This window comes from Octopus bimaculoides, chromosome 3 (assembly GCF_046866305.1).
Source record: "Octopus bimaculoides isolate indiv1 chromosome 3, ASM4686630v1, whole genome shotgun sequence".
Taxonomy (NCBI): domain Eukaryota; kingdom Metazoa; phylum Mollusca; class Cephalopoda; order Octopoda; family Octopodidae; genus Octopus; species Octopus bimaculoides.
Window position 1 is genome coordinate 99,639,062 of NC_142930.1, and position 27,491 is coordinate 99,666,552.

The following is a 27,491-nucleotide window of genomic DNA, read 5'->3' on the forward strand; positions in this document are numbered from 1 at the left end:
ATACACACACCACACACACACATATATATTGTATTATTTTTTTACTTGTTTCAGTCATTTGACTGCAACAATGCTGGTGTCCTGCTTTGAATGATTTTTGTTAAACAAATCGATCCCATGACTTATTTCATAAGCCTAGTACTTACTCTATCGGTTGTCAAGCGGTGGGGGACAAACACAGACACAAAGACCCACATAGATATATACATATATGGAGGATATTTGTGGCTTTCGTCACTGTTTACAATTATCTTTAAAACAATTTTTAATGTATCATATAGATGTAATTTTTGACGCAGAATCCGAATTTATTATTCATTTATTCCTGAAAAAGTTTGCAAAAATGTTACAGATTTTCAAAGTTTGATCATTTTCAGCAATCAGAAAACTGCGCGTTCGCTGCCTCTTCCATCGTCGGGGAGGTGGAGATCGGGAAGTCAAAACATTAAACTATCTACAGTAAACTGAAAAAACATGAAAACATTCGCGAGCAAATTAAATATTTAAAAGCTACGAACAAACCAACAGGAGTTGCTACAAATAACAGTTAAAACATTAAAATATACATGAGCAAGGTTAACATTAAAACATTCGCGAGCAAATTAAATATTTAAAAGCTATTAACAGACCAACAAGAGTTGCTAAAAATAACAGTCGAAACATTAATATATACACGGGCAAAGTAAACAGTGAAAATAGTGGAAACATTCGCGAACAAATTAAATATATCGAAGCTATGAGCCAACCAACAGGAGTTGCTGGAAATAACAGTCAAAAGCATTGCTTAAAGCAGACGTTGATTAGTTTTTAAAAATTTAAGAACGAAAGTTTGCAATACACTCTAGGATTTTATAACATAAATTTTCTTTCTCATACTTTCTTCTTCACATAAAGTCACAAATGGAACGGTGTGTCCCACACCGGCGTTTGTTTCCACGCTTTAAAGATACCCAGGTACTATCAATTTGTCGATTACACTAAAGTTAGTGGTTACACTACTCGTGCGCATGCGCAGCATCTTTGGTTACTATGGAAACAGAGTTCTTCGCCATGGTGATGTGTAAAATATTCGCTTCTAATCGGTTAAAATACCCAAATTTCGCAAATTTTAAAGACTAATAACTTTTTAATTATGGATATATATGAAAAATGAATTTCATTTTTTTAATTAATATACAAAACGTAATCCATATGCTAGATTTGAAAACAATTGGTACGAAATTGTAAACAGTGACGAAAACAACAAAGATCCTATATAAATACATACTCGGGCTTCTTTCAGTTTCCGTCTACCAAATCCACTTACAAGGCTTTGATCGGCCCAAGGCTATAGTAGAAGACACTTGTCCAAAGGGCAACGCAATGGGACTGAACCAGGAACCTTGTGGTTGGGAAGCAAGCTTCTTACCACGCAGTCACGCCTCTGTGTGTAAGTGTGTGTGTGTGTCTCTCTGTGTGCATGTGTGTGTATCTATATATGTACGTATTATATATATATATATATATAGAACGATAGAGCGAGAGAGAATGAGAGAGAGGGCGCGATACATACATACATACATACATACATACATACATACATACATACATACTCATATATGTATACATATATATTTATATATATATGTATGTGCATATATATATATATATATATATATATATATATATATACATATATATATATATATATATATATATATATATATATATATATATATATATATATATATATATATATATATATATATATGCATATATATATATATATATATATATATATATATATATATATATATATATATATATATATCTGTGTATATATCTATATGTATATATATATATATATACAAGTATATATATATATATGAATGTGTATGTATATGTATATATATATGTGTGTGTATGTATGTATGTATGTATACATCTACATACGTGCATACATACATTTGTATATGTGTGTGTCTGCGCGGGTGAGCATGTGAACACCAATTTCCGATTGAAAATAGAACAAAACTCATGTTTCGCTTGTGCAGTTATTCCGTTACCATGTTTTTATTTCGCAACTCTGAGTGTCAGTTTGCTTTTCTTTTGCTTTAACTGGCTGTTTAACTTTTACTGTGCGTTCGTTTGTTTCACTAGTAATTAATCAGTCACCTAGAGTTCCTGTATAGAAGAGCCAGCTTCTTCTACGGATGTCTAAGAAATCAAGATATCACATTTTGAAGCAATATTTCGAAAAGAAAGAAATAACTACAAGAATATATAAATAACTTATTGTTTATTCACCTAAGCAGTATTAAGCATATTTAATTTCAGCTTTAATTTAACATATGTTGCTGTTGCTGTTGTTGTTCAGTTCCATGTCAGCCTCCATTGAGCAGACATATCATCAAAAGCCTTTCAGTCGTGACAATCCCAACTTTTTGAAAATCGTAGACAGCGTTGTCCAAAGACTGAAGTGGGTGATTTCGAGAAATTTGATTAATATTTGAAATAGTTTGAGCGTGAAATCTTTAAATACATACATACACACATCATACACATACATACATACTTATATATGTATACATACACACAGAGACATATACACACACATACACACACACACACACACACACACACTCACACACACTCACACACACTCACACTTATATATATATATATTATATATATATATCCGCAAATGTCGAACAACGAGAATGAGCGCTTAACACCGCATTGGTGGATAAAATTTCTTCATATATATATACATAGTCTGATCAATATCCGGACTGTTGCCATTGTAACGAAGCTAAATTACACAGAGTAAAGCTGCTTGGCATAGATTGACCTTGAACTCTGTTGTGCATGCACACTAAGTTTTAACGTTCCAGCTCACTTCCGCTGTTTACAGCACTGCTTGGAAGGAAGTTGACTATGACAGAGAAAGGTGAGCAAAGATTCTGCATCAAATTTTGCCAAAAGCTTGAGGATACCTGCTCAGATGCCAACGCAAAGTTTTTAAAAAATGTTCATCGTTCTCGACACAATCAAAGAGATCTTGTGCACCTGCAACTCGAATGTCATCTTGCTTAGCTGAAAGCAGTTTTGGCACAAATTGGCAGACACACATCTTCAGTGATAATGAACGGAACTGAACCGTAACTAGTCTGCACATCCTCTGATAACTCACGGATTATGATTCGACGATTTGCACGCATATCGGCGATGTTTTTCTCCGTTCTGCTGGTCACAGGTCTCCCAGGACGTTCGTCAATATCAACATCTTTTCGGCCATCCTGGAAACGTCTGAGCCACTCGTACACTTGAGTGTGGCTCACACACTCCGCTCCATACACGTTCTGCAACACTGTGCAGTCATCTGAGCAGGTGTCGCCATGACTGCTTCCTCTGTCAAGGGCAATACAACAATCACATGCTACACACCTTCCTTCCAAGCACTGCTGTAAACAGCGGAAGTCAGTTAGAACGTTAATACTTAGTGCACATGCACAGCAGAGTTCAGAGTCAATCTTTATCAAGCGGCTTCTCCCTGTGTGGTTTAGTTTCGTTACTATAGCAACAGTCCGGATACTTATTCATCAGACCTCGTATGTATACATATATATATGTGTGTGTGTGTGTGTGTGTGTGTGTGTGTGTGTGTGTGTATGTATATATATATATATATATATATATATATATATATATATATATATATATATATATATATATATATATATATATTTGTGTGTGTGTATTATAATTCGAAAAACAAAAGCCTTTTAAAATACATATATACATACACACAAGCAATCACGAGTATGCGCATGTGTGTGTATGTATATATATATATATATATATATATATATATATATATATATATATATATATATATAGGCGAATCAAAAATAGAAGACAAATATAAAATAACGAAAGTTCTTTATATATTAGATTGGCACTCGGCGAAAGTTTTAGATGGAAAAATAGGATTGGAAATGACGTTCCGAGCATAGTGCTTCGTCGAAAAGAGGAAAAAATCCAGAGGTTGGGAAAGGGAGGAAGGAGCAGATAGTCCTCAGAGAATCACGCATGTCGTTACTATATATATAAATATATAGACATGCAAGCAGTAGAGTGACGTCCAGTTCGGGAACTGGTATAGCTCTCGATGTCATTCTTCCATATATATATCACTGTATATCTCTCCCGTCTTCGCTCCAGGCAGTAGAGTCAGTCTCTCTCAGCAGCTCGGCTGCTCTATTGATGCAATCTTCCTGATATAGTACCACTGAACTGCCTCAAGTTCCGCTATTAATTTGACATTGTTTGGGTGATCATTACTAAGAGTAGTACTTCAAGCGGCCGAGGACAAACGTCTTCCATAAAACCAGCGTAGTCTCTTGGTCCCCCGTCTTCTGAAACTTCTCTGGATCCTTCTCGCTATTCGCCTGCACATTGCCGCGATCTTGGTGATATACACTCGAAACGAGACATTGTTGCTCATATTGATCCTCAGACAATGCACCGTACTTGAGTCCAGGACTGCTGCTCCTTTTGATAGTGAACAGTTCCATCGTCGAAGAGATGGAACTATCTGACGATGTAACTGTTGACTACTAAAATTTTCTACTGAGGACCTTCCTCTTTTTTTCTGTCTGAAGAAGGAAAGTCCTCTACTATTATCTTCGTTCGCTACGAAATGCATCATATGTGCATTTATTCTGGAAACAGCTGTAAGAGACTATCAGCATTTCTTACTTATGATACGCTCTATTCTAACAACTCAATTGTAACAACCCAGCAGTTATGCTTACATATATAAATTCCATATTCTAGGTAATCTGATACCAGTTTTTGCCTGTTCATTCTTTCTTTCTACTGTACATGTACCCACTCAATAATAAACCAATCGTAGCCATTCGTTGCTAAGCAGGAACAACACCACCTTTTGGTTTAGTCGAAGTTCAAGTCGGAGTTTTAGGCGATGCATCAACCTAAGCACTTGTACATACCTATCGCACTACGTAATTGGGCGCCATTTTTACCTGAAGTTTATATGTGAGCCACTACACATTCTTTATTTTCTCTCCCTGTTTCTTTCTGTATTCCTTTCTGTGGAAGAGCGTAGGCTCGAAATGTTAAACACTTTTTCACTTCCCAAGCGTTAAACTAATACATCTGTTTGTTTTCTACACCACCCGTCTTCGTCTTTTGTTTTTTTTGTGAATTCTCCCTATATATAGTATATACATATATTATCTTGGACAGATCTAACTCTTACTATTCTGAGTTTCCCCTGTAGGAACACAAGATCTTCAGGCAAGTTGTGACTGGAAAATGTATAGAAATATACGATACGCAAGTACGCACGCGCGCACACGCACAAACACCACATGCGCGCGCACTCACACGCACGCGTGCGTGCGCACACATGATTTATGTGGTTATCGCTATCAATTTTTATTGACATTTTATTCCCAGAAAATTAACGCCTATTTTCCATGAAAAGTAGATACAAGTTGGGGTGGAGTACTTTATCTACTTGGTGGAGTAACTCTTTGCAGGCTCTTTCAGGATGGTGAGACCGATATGCTTTCAGTTTGAATTTGGCAGAGAAAAAATGCAAATGACTGTAGATGTGAGCTGGTCTGATTCGTTAGATCGGACGCTTTTTGCTAGTTCAGAGGAGCAGAGGCCATTAGAGTCTTGGAGAAAGAGTTGAAACAGCCCAACCAAAAGTTATTGGATATTATCTGTTAGTAGGTGAATCTTTTCTATTCAACAGGATAGCTTTTTAGAAGAATATGAAACTACCACTATACGCTATTCTTCAGCTCTGTAGACGATGAGCAGCTTGTGAAGTTTAAAGTGTTTTTTTACCCTGGGTAAAGGTACTCAGCCTCCTTTCTGCATATGCACCCTCTACTCTTCAGAATGTACACTGAACTCTCAGATAAATACATACATACGACTTCTGATTATATGTATGTATTAGTGTATGTATTCGACTTTTGAATGCACTCGCTACACTTGAATGTACGTATGCTATCCCAGGATGGCCAGTGCTCAGTATAGGTCTAACGAATTAATGAAAGAACTATAGTTTTAAATGCACGACGAATTCTTGAATACGCGCAGTTCAATCATATACAAATACCTGCAGCTCTGGAATGTGTGTCAAGACCCTTAATGTGTGTTCTCCTCTCTACACTCAGAGCAATATGACAGCTAGACAAGAAGTATATACTAGAAGTAATATATCAAAGAGATTACGCTTCATTCGATCACCAGCCTTGTACAACATATTCAGCAAAATCCGACTGGCTAAATCAATGATGTATCCTTAGCAACCAGTAGTTTACAAGTTGTACAGGTCTCATTTCCTCATTTTCTTTATTTCCATTACTGTAATTACTTCAAAGATAATTAAGGTGTGCTTATTGGAGTTGCCAGTGAATGTGCAAGGTAGTAAAATTAATACGATGGCAAGAGCTTTGATTTCTAATCACATGCATATGGATATTCATCAGTGTATCTCTGTGAGCGCGCAGGTATGCGTGTGCGCGCGTGCGTGCGTGTGTATGAGTGTGTCTGTCGGTGTGTCGCTGTGTGTGCGTGTGCTTGTATGTGAGTGTGTGTGTGTGTGTTGGTGTTATGCATATCTGCGTGCACATGTTTGTGTACATATACATACATACATGCAGTGATGGATACGGTTCCGCCAATCCGCTAACAGCTAATTAGCGAAGCTAACTTTTCGTTTGGCGGATTAGCGTTTACGCTAACTTTGAAAATCGCTAGCGGACAAATTAGCTTCCGCTAAAATTAGTTCCGCTAAGTTTAAGTCTGCTAACAAAATTCATACGTTTGTTTCTGTCTGTTGTGAGCGCGTCTCGAAGAGTCCGCCAGGCACACTATTGGCTGACTATGTGTACACGTAACAAGACGTGATTGGTCTGCAGTTTTGAGTGGTGTTCACTTCTGCAGTTTTGAGTTGTGTTCACTTACGACGTTGTCGCATTACAGACAGCCTTACAGTGTCAGCGACATCAGTATACGTTATCGGTGTATCAAGTTATCGCTTATCGTTATGGAAAGTGAAGACGTTTCTTCTTCTTCTTCTTTTTATTGTTGCTTCTGCTCTAGCAGATGTTATACTGACACTTTACCAAAAGAGTGAGTCATATCAAATGGCCCAAAATCCATTGGGTAATTCCTTCTCCTTCAACATTCTAACAGCCATCTCAGAATCCTTGTTGATTCTAACAAGGATGTTTTCTGCAACAGTCCTGATGATGATTCCTAGCTTCTCAAGCCATGCATCCAACATTTTACGAACTGCTCCCACTGCACCAACCACATTCGGTACCATTTCTACGTACCTGATTCTCCATAGCTTCTAGATTTGCCACATCTGCTCCTGATATTTCTCCACTTTCTTAATTATTATTATTATTGTTATTTTAATCTGCATGTTTGTTGCAATCACCTGCAGAGACACTCTCAGCTCCCTAGGCCAAGTACAGGATCAGAGATGTTATAATATACCTGAAAGCTTGGGGAGGGGAAGTTGCAAGAACAGTAACAAAATATCTTCATGTAATACAGCACAGACATTTAAATTGATGGGGTTTTTCTCAGACTATGGGCAGTACTTGTCAGTACAATCTTTTGGATTTCCCTGAGACATGGTTCTCCTGGGATGTTGCCTAGATTATTATTATTATTTTATGTTTGACTTTTGCTTTGCATTTGTACAAGTTGGATCCAAGTCTCACCCAGAGACCTCAAGAGACAACAAGTTAGAAGTTCATGTAGGTGTTATGCCTAGGGTACCATATACTGTTGTTCTAGAGAATGTTTAAGAAACCATAAGAAACCATAAGAAAATTATGTGTTTGTTTTAAAATTTGAGATCACAAAGACAGTATTTTACGTAGGATATGGGCAGTTCCCATGAGTACTATCTTTTGAACTTCAGCCATTTTGGGTTTCCTGGTATCTGAGCTAGGTAGTAATCAACCCGTTTCACTGTCATTCCCAGGGCACCTATGACAATAGGTATTGTTTTAGTCTTCAGGTTCCACATTTTGCTAATTTCTATGTATTTCAAGATCTTTATATTTGCTCAGTTTTTGGTAGGTCTTGATAGATACGTTTATATCGATTGGGACAGTCATATCAATGAAGAGGCATGATTTTTGTCTTATTATTATTATTATTATTGTTCAGTAGTTTTATTTTTATAACATGCTTTCACTTCACTACCGAGCGCAGCTCTGTGCGCCTTGGGTATGTGCTGTGGTTTGCTGTGGTGCTCTTATGTTTACTGTATTGAAAGTGTTTTGCGTAGAATGTGTGCAGTACCCAGTAGTGCAATTTTCTGTATGTTATATATATTTGTAAGTCCTGGTGTTTTTGTTATGTATTTGTCTGAATATTTTTTTATTATACCTTAGGCACCTACTATGATAGGAATTGTTTCTGTTTTTAGATTCCACATTCGAGTTATCTCTATTTCCAGGTCTTTGTATTTTGAAAGTTTTTCCATTTCTTTTAGAGAAACGTTGTCATCTGCTGGTATTGATACATCAATTAGAAAGCATTTTTTTTCTTCATGATCTTTGACAACTATATCTGGTCTATTTGCCTTAATTTCTCTATCTGTGTGTATTGTCATATCCCAGAGTATGGTTGCTTTCTCGTTTTCTGTGACCTTTTCTGGCGTGTGTTTATACCATCTTTTTTCTGTTGTTATTCCATAGTGTTGGCATAGCTTCCAGTGTATATAGGTCTTAGCTCTGTCGTGTCTGTGAATATATTCCTTCTTAGCCAGGACTTATTATTATTATTATTATTATTATTATTATTATTATTATTATTATTATTATTATTACCTCCGCCTTAGTGAAGGCAGAAGTATTGTTTTCAGTCGTGTTTGCTCGTTTGTTTGTTTGGCCATGAACATGATATCTCAAGAACCGCTGGATAGATTCGGATGAAAATTTCAGCAATGTTAGGACTCGTGATGGCACGGATCGTTTATATTTTGGCATTGATCCGGTACCAGACAAGGATTCTGAATTATTTTTCCGGTTTTTTCTCTTAATTCTCAAGAGCGGTCAGGTTCATTTTCAGTATTCTCGTCTGTGAGAACAGTCGAGTTTATTTCAAATATTCTCATTTTAAAAATCCTCTCTGGCTAATCGTTGAGAGGACGTTGGTGTTGCCTTGGCGAAGGTTTGCGCTCTCTGAGTGCTCTTGTTGTTGTTGTTATTATTATTATTATTATTATTATTATTATTTCATATACGCGCAACAGATTAGACTGTTGGAAAAGAAAATTTCGTTACATGGGGCTACAACAAGTAACCTTAGATGCCAAGAACCGTCCTAAGTATCCTAGCTGTTCCTAATAACATTGTTGTCTGGAGCTGTCTTTATCTTTTTACTGATAGAATAAGATAATAAAAAAAATGACCTTTCTTCTCGTTTGTGAGTGAGTGTGTGCGTGTAAATATATATAGAAACACATACGCACAGGAATACATGAATAATATCACGTTGAAAATACTGGTTCTAGTCCGATCACCGAAGTTAAGGAATGTCGAGATGAGTACATGGATATATATATATATATATGTGTGTGTGTGTGTGTGTGTGTGTGTGTGAGAGAGAGAGAGAGAGAGAGAGAGAGTAGTACACTAGTAAGATTATTTTATGTACCACAGATCACATTAATCTATTATGTATAAATATTTTTAAACCTTATTTGTGTAGAACAATTCTGGAAATATGCCACTTGAAGTAAATTCCAATATGTCACCAGTTCAACATAGTTAGATTTCATCCATGATGTTAGAAACACGCTTGCTCTTTTAGGGAAAACTGCTTATGTAGCACTCAAATATCTCGAACATATCATTTACTAGTCTAGATTATACCGTTTGCTAATGAACTGAAGATTCCACAAAACCACTCCACCTCATGAAGTTAGATCCCAAACACATATTAAGTAACAGTGAGAGTTATCAGATAAGTCTTTCCCATGGGCAGGCTGCAAGTAAATCGCAATAGAAATGATTGAGCGGATAAGGTTTTTTAACTTCCTTCTTGTGAGTGTTGGGTTCAAATATACTGCATACGTCTTGCAGTATACTAAACTCTTACATTTTAATTCTTCTAGTCATCTGCGAATATATTCACTCTACAGTTGTTTGGTGTTCTATCTTGTTTGAGATTTTTTCTCATTTTAACAACGGCTTGAGTTTAACTATTAATAGCTTCGTATTTGAGATTTAGGTGATGCTATACATCTTCATTAATCCCAAATGGTGTTCTCAGAATATATGATCGTCTGTTTACGACAGCTGTTACTTTTAAATCGCAATATATGCATATGTAAAAAAAAAGGTCTTCTATTTCGCTATAATGATAATTATCAATCATAAAAATTAAAATAATTGTTTCTGATTAAGGCACAAACAAAATAAATTACAATACAGAAGATGCAATCCTGATACATAGAAGTCTTCAGATGGAGACCACCAAGAAAGCCCATCAATTCAGGACCACCCTGCCCATTGAGGGCAGAAGCCTTCAGGTAACTATTATAGTTCAATCTACATGCACACACTTGGGATAATTTCATTCATGTTAACCATTTTCGACATAGTCACTCACTTTTTAACAAATTCACTAAAGGGAGCATCTTTCTCTCCCCACATATTTTGCTCTACAAGTAGAACTTTAAAATGTCAATGAGAGCTTGTCGGAAGAGGAAGGCATCTGCTCTTAATCCTTTCAGACTTGTCCACCACACAATCTCTTTCACCATAGCCACCAACCAGAGGGTCACTGCTGCCCAGCCTTAAAGGACGGCAAATAGGTGGTCTTTACGGTGGACTGGTCTCAACTATATTCGGTGTCACTCGACAACAGCTCTTCGATATAACGTCACAAGTCAGCAATGCTCGGATATTAGACAAGTACATGCAGCACAGTTTTGTCTCTTTGTTTGAATCACGGATAGTTCTGCCTCGGGACAGTTCCGTACTTCTAGGGTTTGTTTCGAACCGTTAGTGCCCCACTCTCGTCGATGCTTAGACGACGACGAGTGTTCCAGTTGATTCGATCAACGGAACAATCTTCTCGTGAAATTACTGTGCATGTGACAGAGCACTCCACAGACATGCGTACCCTTGACGTAGTTCTCCGGGAGATTCAGCATGACACACCGAATATAATAAGGCTGGCCCATTGAACTAAAGGTACATCTCTCATTTTTGCCAGCTGAGTGGACTGGAGCGAAGTGAAATAACGTGTCTCGCTCAAGGACACAACGCGCTGCCGGGAATCGAACTCACAACCTTACGATCGTGAGTCGAATACAGTAACCAGGAGAAGCAGCAGCATAAAAGAACTAGGAAACTACTCACGATGCTTAAACCACACCACTCGAAAAGTAATATTAATAGGGCTCCGTTTTGCAAGAAAGGAAGAAGGCTGTGTTGCGATTTTTGGTACCGTTGCGACTATCATCAACGGTTAGAAATATCGAAGACGTCCCTGAAACAGTGAAAGATTTCAGTAGGAATGACAAAACAAATAACTAGAAATAGAAAGAACTACATGACCAATTAATACAACAGAGCAAACATGATAGAAGTGAATGTCACTGTCTGTTTCTGAGATACAGGAAGATGAAACTATCGTCTGAATTATAACTATTCGTAAACAACTCATTTGGACGAATTTGATTACAAAGATTGATGAAACTCAGACAGCGATAATTGCGGCGAAGGAAAGGATATAGGGTGGTTTCTATGTTTGGACCTTGGTTTCTGTGTTTTGTTGTTTGGGAGAGGAAGGACTTTTTTTGTCATGTCTGGATATTTCTGTTTTGTTGATCTGGTGGGGTTTATTGGTACATATTGTTGTTGTCTTAGGAGTACTTGTTGCAGATATTGCCGTCGTTCATGTCGGTCGTAATGGGGGTATTCATCAATTTGTTCTCTCTTGTAAGTAGAAAGCCCTCAGTAGAACACCACATATGAAACACCTTGTCCTTTTGTCCTTCTTCACCACAAATAAGTTCGTGACGTTTAATATGCCAGCCAAGTCAGGGATAGCGTTGATTTTCTAATGATCCATTTGCATCAAACGCTTTAGTCCTATCCCATCACCATTTCTTCTGGTGTCCTTGTCCATATCTATGATCATTTCGTTGACCTTGTCACTGGATAAAATGACTACCACCAACCACCGGGTACTTACTTCTTATGTCATCTCTAGACTTTTGACCTTCAGCAGACCTCCCCCTATGCAATACAGTTGGATACGTTCCTCATTTTTTATGGCGATGCGGCGTGCTTTCTTACCCTTGATCTTTGACGCGAATCTTTCATCCACTGTCATATTGCCTGTAACACACGGTTTGGAGTTACCATTCCATCTGTGTGAGTGTAAGATTTTCACCCTTCAACTGTTTACACCTAATTCCGTACTCGTAATGGTAAGGACGCATCTAGTAATACTCTTCCGTTTTGAGAAATCCTCTACCGTCCTTTACTTCGTTCTATAGCTCCAGTTTGTGTGTGGAGTTTATTATATTAGCAAAAATTGCATTCATTTCTGCGATCTGGGTATATTTTGTGTTAATTTTGTTTCTGCTGCTGCCTTTGGCATCCACAGTGGTGGTGATGATGGTAGTATTTCAGTTAACAGCCTTGCATTTGTCGTTATTTGCTGATCTAGCAGTAAAGGTAATAGTTAGGTTACTTTTGTTGTTTCCATTTGGCATGTGGCTGTTGCTGCTGTCACTTGTCGCCATGTTAGTTGGCAGTGCTACTTACTGAACTTTGGACGGTCAGAGTTAGGGGCGGATTACTTTATCATGAAAAGAGAGTTTGAATAGTTTTGAATGGCAAATCCAAATTAACTCTCAAAATTCCCTCCCACTTGACTCTCATGCTGTTTGGCGAAGACGACGCCATCTTTCAAATTAAAGTATTTTTCAAAGCAAAATTAGCAAAAATATATATATATATTTTTTTTTTTTTCGAAATTAATAATAATAGCAAGAATAGCAATCAGATATACAACCCCCGCCAGCTAATACATATTTTGTTCATGAAAGCAACAATTAATCACAGAACAGATGACTCACATAAAAGCAATACAACAAATTACTACTACTACTACTACTACTACTACTACTTACCAATACCATCAGCTTTTCTACCACTGACAAGCCATGTAACATTCACACATCGCTCACTCAAACAAGCGTACACATACATACACATGCACTCCCTTGTAACCTACTCTATTACGCTATAATATATAGACTGTAAGTGATGTTAGTGGAATATGACGTCATGATGACATTTGTTTCAGTTCCTTTGATGTAGATCAGGGAGGTCTTTCGGTACAACTGTTTGTGCATGTGTGTGTGTGCGTGTATGTGTTTGTGTGTGTGTGTGTGTGCGTGTGTGTGTGTGTGTGTGTGTGTGTGTGTGTGTGTGTGTGTGTGTGCGTGCATGTGTGTGTATGTGTTTCTCTCTCTTCTTTTCTCTATCCCTCTATGCTGTGTGTCGTACTTGTCTTTGTATTTGTGTATTTGTGCACAGAAATGTAGGGTAAACTTACGAGCGCATATTTTAAGTAAGCATGTGAAAAAGTCGACACAACATGCTGATTAAACCACATCTTTCTTCATTTCTGTGGCTAGAAAAAAATGGAATCAATGTAATTAGTTTCAACTTTTATCAACACATCGTCAGAGATTGGCTCTTCGTGACTATTCCATGAAAAGAATAGTAATGTGTAGATATTTATTGTAAATATTAATTCAGACAGGGCTAAATTACGCTGTTTAATTTGCATAACACTTCAATTGCTGGCAACACGAATTAAGGAATAGACGCACTGCGCCGCGTTAGGTGACGCAGACACGTAAAGAAAACTTATTAGCGTATAATTTCTCTAATTTGTGAAAAGAAAAAATCAAACTTGTCTGAAAAGATATTCTCTCCCATTTTATGACACATTTCCCGCCAGGAACAAACCTTATACAAACCATTAAGTACTACAAAACGTACACGTAGAACAGTCAAAGTTAATACTTCTTTAGTTATCAACCAAAATTACTAATATCGAGTAATCACTGAAACTGGGTATTAGTATTTTTAGTCGATAACTGAGGAAGGATTAGAGCCTTTCTGTGTCTGTCCTACGTGTAAGTCTCTGGTCCAGAGAACAAAGTGTCATCATTCCGCTTTTCTCCTCCTTTGTACGGCCACACATCGAATACTGCTGCCCCCTGTGGTCTCCCCACACAAAACAAAATATTTCAAAATTTGAATCACCCCAGAGGTCATTCACTAAATGAATTAAGGGCATGACTGATTGGGACCACCTTGAAGCATTAGGACCGGCTTAAAGCATTGAAATTCTATTCTCTCCAGCGCCGCCGTGAGCGATACATCATTTGCACGATGTGGAGAATATACCACCAGGATTGCCCAAACGACCTCAACATTAGTTTCAAAATTCATCCAAGGCTAGGACTGCGGGCCATACGTGGATCACAACACATAAATACACTGCAGCACAATTTTTTTTCCTCAGCAAGCACTGCCCTATTTAAAATTGTCCCGTAACAAATCAAAGAGGGAAGGCTTCCTTTAAACGGAATCTGGACAAATTTCTTCGAGAAATACCAAACAAGCCACCTATACTTGGATACAACTCACTCAACAAGAATTCACTCCTCGAATGGACCATGATACCACAAAACTTGACTTTAAAATGATTTAGTAAATCCTATCAGGTTGTGCTATTAAGTTAGACATGACCTGGACCAATTTCTGGTCGAAACATATCTAAGTTATCTGGTCGTCCCTAGTTGTGGTGGAAGAGCTTGTGTGTTCCAATGATTCTGAGAACGATACTGGCTGGAGTCTTAGACTCCTGGTAGGGCCACCGATAGCAAGGTCGAAGATGAGGTCCTAGACTAAACATGACCAAACACCAACATCAAGACCTCAATGGCAGTGCAAGTGGAGGAGGGCTATCTCAAGCCCCTAAGGATTGACTACGGTGGGAGACGGGAACGCCTGGCGGGCAGGTGTGACAAAGGCTCATTGACCCGGTTTCCCGGTTTCTATGGCGTATGTGTTTCCCACCAGCTGGACGGGATGCCAGTCCATCGCAGTTTACTCAAGAAACAAGAAGAAAGAGTGAGAGAAAGTTGGAGCGAAAGAGTACAACAGGGGTCGCCACCACTCCCTGACGGAGCCTCGTGGAGCTTTAGCTGTTTTCGCTCAATAAACACACTCAACGCCAGGTCTAGGAATCGAAACCGCGATCCTCCGACCGCCGGGCCATTGCGCATCCATATATATATGTGTGTGTGTGTGTGTGTGTGTGTGTGTGTGTGTGTGTGTGTGTGTGTGTGTGTGCGTGTGTGTGTGTGTTCGTGTGTGTGTGTGTATGTATATATATATATATATATATATATATATATATATATATATATATATAGTAACGTTAGTAGCTACTTCAATATAGCTGTTCCGTTTGAACGGACTTTACTGCGATTTTTTTTAACCCCAAAAGGACATCTCCTCTAGCTGGTTAACGATGCACAGCTGGCATTCTTGCTTATATATATATATATATATATATGTGTGTGTGTGTGTGTGTGTGTGTGTGTGTGTGTGTGTGTGTGTGTGTGTGTGTGTGTATATATATATATATATACATATATATGTATATATAGGTATATGTATGTGTGTGGGTGTGCAAGTGTGAGTGTATGTTTATATGTTTATATGTTTATATTTATATAGACAGACAGGCGGACAGACGGACGTACAGACAAACAGACAGACAGGTAGATAGATAGATAGATAAATTTATTGATTGATAGATACATTCATAGAGTTACATATAGACAGAAGAATATTACTTTAATCTCACTTCTTTACGCTTTAAACGCTAAAACTAAGGTAAGTAAGATATCTCTGGGCCATTGTAAACGAGCATTTCCTAGTACAATACTGTTAAAATAAGATCATCAACTGATTTTCAAACATGAAATCACAAATAACATCTAAAAAGAAACCCAAACCATTTGATGGCCCAAATCTTCACGTATAAAGAAAGATAAATGTCCTTTAAATTATGCATACTATCTTGTCAGTTGTTTACCTAACCGCTCTGAATCATGAATGGCGTGGTGGTGAATCCAATATAATGTTTATAGCCATTTGTAATCTTTCCATCACCCAAAAAAAGAGAAGAACTACGACATAACGATTAAATATATCCTGAAATGGAAAATAGTCGAAAGACTAAACATATATAAATTGAGCAAGAAATGCAGAATATGCAACGGAGAAGGCACAAATTCTAAAAAATAAAAATGCCTCAATTGATACCTGCCTCACTTCCAAAAATGAAATCTTTACAATATATACTCACGACAACAGTTACATACTAACCCACTGGACAGTCCGGACTCCGTCCCGCAAACTACCTTCGAGAATAACTTTACCTCACTTCCTCTCTCCTTCTTTTCTCTCATTTTCTTCTAAACAACACTTTCTAGTTTTAATCTTTTTCTTTTTTCTTTCTCTTTTTTATTTTCCCCTTTCTTTCTTCTGTCTTTTCATATTACTCTTTAACAACTTCAACTTTCTATGAATCCTAATATGGTTGTGAACCGAAATACTTTCATTCGCTCGAACCCTAACACCACTTGTACACCAGTTATGAGCTCAAGTGCACACTCTAAATGTTATGATCATCTGATTATTATTATCCAATTTTAGACAATTTTATAGATCAATATTTTAGAATCAATTTTGATCATTTTGCTTCTTCATATATTGACACAATCATACAGAGAGGAAGGAAGGTGAATGTAGCCCATAGTATTATGGTCGCTATATTATATATCTCTTCCTTAGAATGAAATGAGACTGGTCTATTTTCTCATGCTTTCTCATCTCACAGAAGACTTCACAGAGTAACCATCTTGAATAATTAATTTGTTATTTAAATACACCTCATGAATATATAATTTTTCTACAGTAGCATGTAACGTTTGCTTCTGAATTGGGTTCTCTCAATTATAAGTATTATATAACTTACCACACATATGTACGCACTTATATGTGTATGTGTGTTTGAGGGAAGAGGAAGATCGAGTGCGATAGAGAGAGATTAGATAATTGGAAGAGTAAAGGTAAGAACTAGATATATGCGGGCTGGAGTGGAGAAGAAAAAGCAGGAATGCGTAGAAAAATTTGTGATATCACTGCAACTTGAGTTATTCTGTCATTCTCAGCTTTATATAATCATAAGTAATATAATAGCAAGATTAAATGAAATCTGTTCGTTTTTTGTATCCAAAGAATTAGTTCGTTACACGAATATAATTATGATAACAGTTTCGTTTTATCCAGACATTTGAAATAAAAGTTTAAGATCTTGTGTGTGTTATACGCATGCACATATTAATGCACGTTTTTATGCCTGCATGTCTGTATGTAAGTGTGTGTGTGTGTGTGTGTGTGTGTGTGTGTGTGTATGTGTGTGTGCGTGTGTCTACCTATGGATATGTTCATGTATATATGTACATGCACAGAGGCATCTATATATATATATATATATATATATATATATATATATATATATATATTTAAACATATATATATATAAACATATATGCATCTACATAAAAATATGTGTATTTGAAAAGTAACAGGAAGTCGTTGGATAAATAAAGGCATAATATCACAAGTATTATAATAAAAAGGAATATTAGAAGCGGTAATCCTAGAAAAGAGAATAGATGACGTACACCCAGAGTGGAGTATATAAAGTACCACAATGTAAGTCAGATTGCAGGTGTAATAGCAGCAAGGCGGGTTCCTGACGCTCAAAGTCTCAGATAATCCGAAAAACATATCAAGAAACTTGGATGAGAAGACTGCAAGATAGAGAGAGACGCGAGAAGATTGGTGAAGTGAGAAAGAATTAGAGCATAAGCAAGATACAAAGCAGCAGCAGGACTGCAAAATGAAATTGAAGGAGAAAAAGTAAAATAATAATGAAGAAAATTAGGTAAAGACTGATAGTAGTTGTTAATGCGTATGAAGAGCAAAGAAATCAAATCGGAGAAGATCTAAGACAAAGAGTTGTTATTTGATTATAAAATAAAACTGAAGAACAAAGAGAAATGAGAATAGGTTACTTAATACAAAGAGCTGTAGCATGATTTGAAGATTAAACTGCTAGAAAATAAAGATTGAGAGACGCTGAGTACATACAAAATGAAACAAAGGGTAATTGAAATATTACGAGATATGGTAATAATGACATGAGGCAAGCATTAACATGACATAAGGCAATACATAAATTATTCAACATTTTTTGAAAAAATACTAAGCAGTATTATCGTAGAGAATTTAACGTAATATATCAGTTTAATGACGAAGTCTTATTTCATAATCGCTGCCATAAAGGTAAAGTTCACATTCCACAAGAGCAACATTTTCTCGAAATAACAGAAACATATTATGAGCCAGTTAGGTCATCCTCATTATTCCAATTTTAAAAACAACATTAGAACATGCAACACCGCCCTTTCCTTTGCTTCAATGAGTGGGTGTGCAAATAGCTGAAATAGAGTGCATGGACAAATTTCTCATCGCACTTCTAATATGCACTCTCTAGAAGGAGATGAAAGATAATTTACTTAACTGTATATTACTGATTTAACAATGACGAATGACGCTAGACTTAGTAAGCAAGCTAATGAAAAATGTATCTCCGAAATAATGGTCACTCGACATAGAATTATTAGTGGAAATAATGTTTGCGCAAAGGTATACAAAATTATATGAGGAGCAGAAGAAAGAGCAAACACAACGAGCAGAAAACAGACCAGTTTCAACAATAATCATATATACAAGAGATTCTTCTGTTTTTGGCACTATTATTTGTCAGCAGTGGACGAGGTGGCAAAGGTTTTCAGGAATGCAGAGAGATGGACAATATATTAATGTAATATTATAAATCCAAACCAATGACATACTTATTTTATCCGTATGATAAACTAAGTCGGCAGCTTTATTTGCCACTTGCTGAAAGAACACTGCAACACAATATTGCAAACTACACTAAAAAAAAACGAATTTAACCTAACCTATGGCTACAAATTATTTCCGCAGTGAATAGTGGACGGCCATGTACAGGAAGAATCTATGTCATATGTCATCAGGCGTGATTGAGATACTAAAACTTCTTGATCACTTTGCAACTGCTACTAATAAAGAAGTACAGGTTGGGTGCTTGGTGATATCGATATCATCCTTTCAGGGGTCATTTAACAACATGAAAGAGCGTTACTGCGATGACAACAGTGTCCCTATAAAGAAGCTTAATATTTTTATTACAGTTACTTTCAATTCATCGTCATCATCAAAAAAAAAAAATAATAAATAAATAAATAGTCGTCTTAATTTGATAGCTCGAGTACTCAAACTTAAATTATCTGACGACATAGTTACAAGTTCCTGCTTTTGGAACTGTCCAAGCATTGTGTTATTCCATTAAATTTCAAAACAAGTACTGATCTCACTATAATTTATTACTTTATGTGTGTAGAGCTTCCAAACCCAGTGCCAGAGTTTATCCACTACTACTCTGTAAAAACTATCAGATTCATGGATTCTATGGTGATGCAAATCTCAATACTACCTGCGTGGAGAATAATAATTACTCTAAAGGGTTACTACGGATTTCAGAGATAACACAACGGCTAGTGTCGAGGGTTACACTCACTAAAGGCGCCATGACCAAGTATTTCAAGTTTGTAATTATGTTCACAATCGAAATGTACCATACATCAAGTACTTCACATACAAGTTCAATTGTAGCATTAATACTTAAATTCACTCTTCCATAAATTCTGTGAATATATCTCCGAATATATATATAAACGATATGACCATGTGCTGAAGCAAATGCAACAACGCAATTTTTTTGTTTATGAAATTTTGCCGTATTTACATGGTTGATTAGTTATTTCTCCAGAAACAATAACGGGTTGCTAGAATGTAAAATGCATGTTATATAGCATGCTGTGATCCATCTTTCATCTTGAACATTTACAGCTGATTAAACATTTATAGTGTATTTTCAAGATGTTAGACAGGTATTTCAAAATATCCAAAACAGAAACATTCGCCTCAATGTATGTTTCTGAAACTGATGGATCTACAAAACGGTATCTTTCTCTGAAATTTCTGGCATCTATATAATTGAAAATAGAACATGGAAACAAGGAAAACATAGGTAAGATAAGTTGAACTCTAGAATGTGTTACACATCTACAGAAATTAAAGTTTTACTTCCAATTATTATCCATCCATCTTCATCGCTCACTTATTCCAATTAGGAACGAGGGAACAGAATCTTCAGATGCGCATTCCAGTGAATCCTACCAGAAGCAACCATCAGTAAATGATTCGGTTGGATGCCTAAGCGCGATCAAGCGAGGCTACAGATCTTATCCAACCATCTTGTTCGTAGTCTCGCTTTAGGCTAAGGATCTTATCCAACCATCTTGTTCATAGTCTCTCTTTAGGTCTCCTATCAGACTGCTTTACCTGTAAAAACCTACCCTGCGATTCTTTCTTCGGATATTCGAACCATATGCCTGTGATACCGGAGCTGTAACATGGGCTCAAGATCTTACAAATCAGAAGCTAAAAGCAGAAATTTGCAAAATAATGACGGGAACGGCTGCAATGCATATCAGAAGTAGACGTCAAACTGGGTCCCCAATTGGGAGAATTATTTCCTATTTTCTTGTACCCTAAATAGACCGAGTGATCTTTCGCTAATACTGAAAGATCGACAACACTCTAATCGGGGTTTCGTAGCAGAGGGCAGAAGAAATAAAGTCTTCAAAAGTTCACTGCATAATATCCGCAAATGTTCATCATCCTGTCTACGCAACTACAATTTAGAAATAACTGCATATTCGCTAGTTTTAATAACATCAAGGACATTCATGAGGAGATTGTTACTGATTTTGATGTTAAAAAAACAGAGTTGGAAGGAGATGCAACATGGTGCATTTGACAGTGTTATTTCAAAATTAGATGACGATGATGTATAATATAGGCACTACTTCCTTTGGTAATCCTTAAGGTTAAGGAAAATATATCTGTACAATACACTTAGAAGATATTTTAACAAATATGACAAGAATGTGCTGTTCCATACACTAATCAGCTTTGCTGCTGAATTGCTAAACGATGGTAGGACTGTTCCAAAAACAAATATGCAATGCGTCTAAATAACGATTCTGAATCTCATGCTAGGTGAAATCATAGACACCATCGCAACTGGGGATAATAGGAAAGCAGTAAATTATCATAGAGAAATGTTTTACTCCTTAGGGATTACTTTCTTACAAACTAAAGCAAAAAGTTAGCTTAATTATAATACTCTTGCATAACCTCAAACCCATTAAAAAAACTACAAAGTGGCATTAGACTTATCATCAAATCTTTAGAAGTCCACTGTATTACTACAGATATTATCGCTAACAGCAGAAAAGGAAATATTGTAAAACCCAAGAGTAGATTTAGACTCAAGCGATAAAAACAATAAGCTTTATTTTGAAAATGAAGAGTTTCCCATTATCCCCCTAATTTGTTTTGACTTTTAAAAATTCTCAAGACTAGTCATTTAATACAGTAGGATTATGTTTGCCACGATCAATTGTATGTGACTGTGAATAGACCTAAGAATAGTAGAAAATTAAAGTTACGAGTTTATAATACAGAAAGTATCCTAAGATATATATACAGGGTCCGCCAAAAGTAAGTATATATTTTTATTTCAACATGATAAATGTAACATAGAAGAAATAAGCTACTACAATACAGAAAGTAACACAGGGTACACTAAAGTTTGTTGCAACATAAAACGTGATGTTTATTAAAGCTCTGTGTGCTCTCCGTGGAGCTCAATGCACTTTGCTAATCTTTCAGGGACTGAGCGGAATACTTTGGCGCATAGCTCCAACGACAATTGAGCAATGGCAGCTCGAATTTGTTCCTTAAGTTCAACAATGTTGCGGGGCTTTGTTGAGTAGACTTTCTCTTTGAGAGCGCCCCACAGGTAAAAGTCGGGTGGAGTCAAATCCGGCGAACGAGACGGCCACTCAAGCGGTCCTCGCCTGCCAATCCATCGACAGAGCAGGTTGGCGTCCAGCCAGTCTCGCACAAGCATAGCATAATGGACTGGTGCCCTGTCCTGCTGAAAGTACAGACCCTCTGCTCCATCCTGCTGTTGTAATAACGGCAAAAGCAGCTTCTGTAGCATAGCCATTTCAAAACTGCAATCTTTTGCTCTTTTGTTAATCGAGTGGACATAATCGATATAACAGTATATCTGAAATAAGGGAAGAAAAAAGAAATAAAAATATAAGATTTCAGCTTTCAAATGACATATGAAATAGAAAAATTGAATAAGTATCAACAAAGTTACATGCAAAAGAAATATATAGTTACTTATGGCGGACCCTGTATATAAATGCTGTTCTTAAGATTTTCTTTTTATTAACTAGTTGTCTCGAGATGCAGAATGATGTTGATTCGCTGCTTTCTGCAACATATTATATTTAGAAGATGACGGGAGATGTTTGTTGCATAATATATGTTGTAAAGATTGGCATAAACTATAGTCTGCACCATGTTTTGAAATTATGTCAATGTCTATAAGATACCATAAAATCTCGATATTGCTATAAACTAACATTTTTAATGCATTGCACATAGTTGCATATAGCGTTCGAAAATGCCGAACTTCCCAGGTACGTTGTTTCAAGATATCGAACTAGGTGACTTCATATACATTTTTTACTTGCCAATAGCTTTTGCAGGTCCTCTTGGATCAATGAGGTTAATGCCATTAATTTTTTTTATTTTTCTCTTGAATCTTTGTATCTCAACGCTTGTAGGAAAGGTACAAGAAGGGAGGGAATACCATAGGGTCGACATTCTGGTAAGGAAGGACAGGATATATTGATTAGCGAGGCACCGATGGAAGCTGCACACAATAACGATAGCGGGAGGAGAGACGAGGAGGTCGGAGGAGTCTGGGTTGAGATGGCATCAGCTCTCTTAATAAAAAAGAAAAGATATGAGAAAGATATGAGCGAGAGACTTGAATTTGTCTTTAACATTATGTCAATGAGTCGGATGACTCTTTATAGAGCATCAATAATTATTGCGGTCTTTTGTATCTTCTGTCCCTGAAGAAAAGAGCCTATCGTTGGGACGGTACCCGACTATGTTAAAGATGTGCTTTCACCAGGATAGATCCTCTGAAATAGTAAGAACCATCAATTGAAATGCTAGCTGTTCCTGATTAAGTGGGGTGTAGACGTTGTCATAAAACCTACCGGGGTCACGGATGCGATTAGATTCATATCATGAAATGGTGATGTTTTGAAACTATTTATTTGGCATAACCATAGACAAATTTATCTATTAGTATACAAAACAATGTGGCTGTGTGGTAAGTAGCTTGCTTACCAACCACATTGTTCTGGGTACAATCCCACTGCGTGGCACCTTGGGCAAGTGTCTTCTACTATATAGCCTCGGGCCTACCAAAGCCTTGTGAGTGGATTTGGTAGACGGAAACTGAAAGAAGCCCGTCGTATATATATATATATATATATATATATATATATGTGTGTGTGTGTGTGTGTGTGTGTGTGTGTGTGTGTGTGTGTGTGTGTGTGTGTGTTTGTTTGTCCCCCATCATCACTTGACAATCGATGTTGGTGTGTTTACGTTCCCGTAACTTAGCGGTTCGGCAAAAAAACCGATAGAATAAATACTAAGCCTACCAAGAATAAGTCCTGGGGTCGACTTGTTCGACTAAAAAGGCGATGCTCCAGCATGGCTGCAGTCAAATGATTGAAACAAATAAAAGAATAAAAGAATATGCACGATAGGACTTAAATGATTCAGAATTATTTTTGGCTGTGATGGGAACTTGTTTATCGACGCAGATTCTGTAAGTCTCTTCGTTTTCTCTGTTGTCTTTAGAAGTTTGAAGGTCCATGTTTTCTCATTGCCTACAAACTATACCAGTTGTAAACAATATAAATCTGTACTAGAAAAAGTGTTACCTATTAAAGTGACCGACATTATCCACTAATTAATCATTCAGTGTACAGATATTTACATATTCAATCATTATTCATTCAACAAAACAGATATTTAATTATTACATATTTAATTAAGGCAACGAGCTAATAGAAGCGGTCGGACATCAGATGAAATTGCTTAGCGGCATTTCGTCCGTCTTTACATTCTATGTTCAAATTCCGCCTAGGTCGACTTTACTTTTCATCCTTTCGGGATCGAACACGGTGGGGTCGATGTAATCATGTTTACTCCTAACAAAAATTGCTGATCCTGTACCAAAATTTGAAGCCATTATTATTTGATTCGTTTTATTTACTGTAAAATACCCTTAGTGTTTTTCTTTATTTTCTTTTACTTTCCTCCAAGTAACTTCCCATGATATACGTGTTTCCTTGGGATAAGTCAAGGTCCTTTGCAGAAGACATGTGGATAGTTGAATAAATTTGAGACATATGAAGTACAGGAATCCTGAGTACTTTCTGTTGCTACTTCTTTAAGAATACTTGGTTCAATACTTGGTGCTTAAGAATATTTACTAATGTCTAACAATTTATACATAAGTGAGAATCTAGTAGTCCAAGATTTCTAAGAATAGTGTACCTTTGCGCTTTTCTCAAATTTTTTTATTTTTTTTATTTCAGAGGATGCAGAGTAAATTTCATATTTTAAGGCACTGTCTAACAAGGTAACATCATTTCCACTATTATCTAAAATTTCATTTTTCTTCTTTTTTTTTTTTTTTGCTGCAGCATTGCAAACTAAAAGAACAAAATAGGGGTAGTGCAAGATTTGTGGGATAGAAGCAGATGCTATCAAGCAGAATATACTTAAAGCAAAGTAAAAACAGACCAGATAAAACCAGCAATTTCTCAACTGGTACTTGTTTTATCGACCCCAAAAGGATAAAAGTCGACCTTGGCAGCATTTGAACTAAAAACGTAAAAACGGAAAACATGCCGCTGAGCATTTTGCCCGCCGTACTAACGATTCTACCAGCTCGTTGCCGTAAACTCTTTAATATACTTATATACTAATCTTTATAGATTAGTATATTACGGCGTCTCCAACACCAGAGCTGAAGACACCTCCGAAAGGAGGGGCCCCGCCACGTCAAAACGGTAGAGGAATAGGGGCCGAAACCGGACGTGGTTCCTCCTGATGATGTCTTCAGCTAACTGGATCCTAATCCACCAAGGGAAGGTATGTCGGAAGAAAGTAATTCAACAACGCGGGTTGATGAACCGTAAGACGTGTGGCCAGAACCTCCTGGAAAATAACCATAGCGAGGGACATTCCACAGTTGAATTAGAACAGTCACAAACAGTGAAAGAAGACATGCACCCAACACCAGAGCTGAAGACACCTCCGAAAGGGGGTGGCCCCGCCACGTCAAAACGGTAGAGGAGTAGGGGCCGAAACCGAACGTGGTTCTTCCTGATGATGTCTTCAGCTAACTGGATCCTATAAAGGAGCTGTTGTGGTAGCAGACCACGAAACATGGTTGAAATTCCCCTTTTTATAGAATTCTTTTATATGTTTCAAACCGTCTCCCAGAATATGTAGACCATGAAATGAGATGAAATTACATTATTATTACATAATGAAGGCTGCGTAATCCTAAGGATGACACATGGTTAAATAAATATATTTATTTTTCGTACCTCTTGACTTTTGATGGTTTATGTATACGCCTCATGAAATAATCTCATCGATCGGATTTCCTAGATTTCAACTGCATAGAACTCAGCATTACCTTTCTCCCTAATGGAATATTATGTGGTCTGCCAGCCGTACCGTTAGAGGAATAAGTTTCTATGTTAGCTACATGATTCTATGAGACCGTATATGACACTACAAATTCGTGTGTATGTATGTATATATATAGATAGATAGATAAATGGATGTCGGTATGCACATACCTGTACGTATATATGCATATATTCATTTACTATTTGTTTTTACATGACTGAAAGCGGCGTCTCCAATCGTAAGTAGTTTTCGTAAACTTATATCTTCCGACGCTACTCTATCTCTATCTTTTCCTCTATCGTTCTTCCTCTTTACTACTACGTATCTCGCTTTACCCCTCTCGTTCTTCTCTGTTACTACTACGTATCTCTTTTTCCCCCTCGTACTTCCTCTCTTTCCTCTCGTTGCTCACCTATTCATTCTACTTCCTCCCTTTGTTTCTCCCGTTACCACTCTCTCTCTTCCCCTTACACCGGCATGGTCACATGCTTCCGGTCAATAATCCTTTTCTTCCTTGGCTATCGCCGAGCAAACACGCGAACCTTCGTCCCTTTCAAGTTCGTGCCTCACAGCGTTCATACACACATAATTTTTCTCGTCTGGCCGTAAAGCCTTTTCTGTTTGTTTTCCTGTTTTGTTTTTTGTCCGCCATTACATTCCTCCATGGCAAGATTTAATTTGCGTATACAAATTTAATCTGCGGTCCATGGGATGAGCCGTTTTAACGATGCATCCTGCCCAAGCTCGTCGAAACGCCGGTGTTAACACGTGGGTAGCTGATGAAGTAGAATGTTCTCTATGTGGCTTGTGTGTTTTCTCGTCTACGTTTTGTTTGCAATGTCCTGTACCCAGATATGCACCTATACATACAGGTGGATGTCGGTATGCACATACCTGTACGTATATATGCATATACTCATTTACTATTTGTTTTTATATATATATATATATATATATATATATATACATGATGATGGCCGTCCACTCGTGACCGAGGAAGACCATTGCCGACCCTCAGGAACATTGTGCGCTCTAGGACTAACTTATATTTTCCATTTGCGGCTCCGTTGGTGGCTAATGAGCCCTGCTCTTGACAAGCATACACGACTGCAAACATTACAGATTAAGCTTTCTCCATTCTCTATACTTAAGTTCATGCTGAATACGTGCTCTCTCAAAAGTGTTGAACAAAATTCTCACATGGAATGTGACCAAATGAGGTTCATATTTCAACATCGTCTCCTTTATGGCTCACACACTTATTCCATCGGTGTTGCAGTCCTTGTGTCCCATTGATGAAGAAGCTTTTATCCTGTTGGTCAAAAAAATCATCAACAGTAGATATAACATCGTCATCACCGCGATGCTGCCCACTTTTGCACTGTTGATAAAACTGGAACGTCATCTCCTAATGTAGCAATCATGTCAGTATGAATGTCGTTGGGGGCTAAACCATTTTTCTTAAGGTAGTTGATAAAACCATGGTGCCAAATTTTGTCCATTTCCAAG

The 27,491-nt window shown here is 37.1% G+C and overlaps 1 long non-coding RNA gene across 1 annotated transcript in view; it reads left to right on the top strand.

Annotated features, from left to right (window-relative positions):
- Positions 1-25,004, top strand: part of LOC128247294 (uncharacterized) — a 67,807-nt gene extending 42,803 nt beyond the window's left edge. The window contains exon 3 of the long non-coding RNA XR_008263666.2: positions 24,875-25,004. This is a non-coding gene — a long non-coding RNA (uncharacterized LOC128247294). The remainder of the gene's footprint in view (positions 1-24,874) is intronic.
- The last annotated feature ends 2,487 nt before the right edge of the window (positions 25,005-27,491 follow it).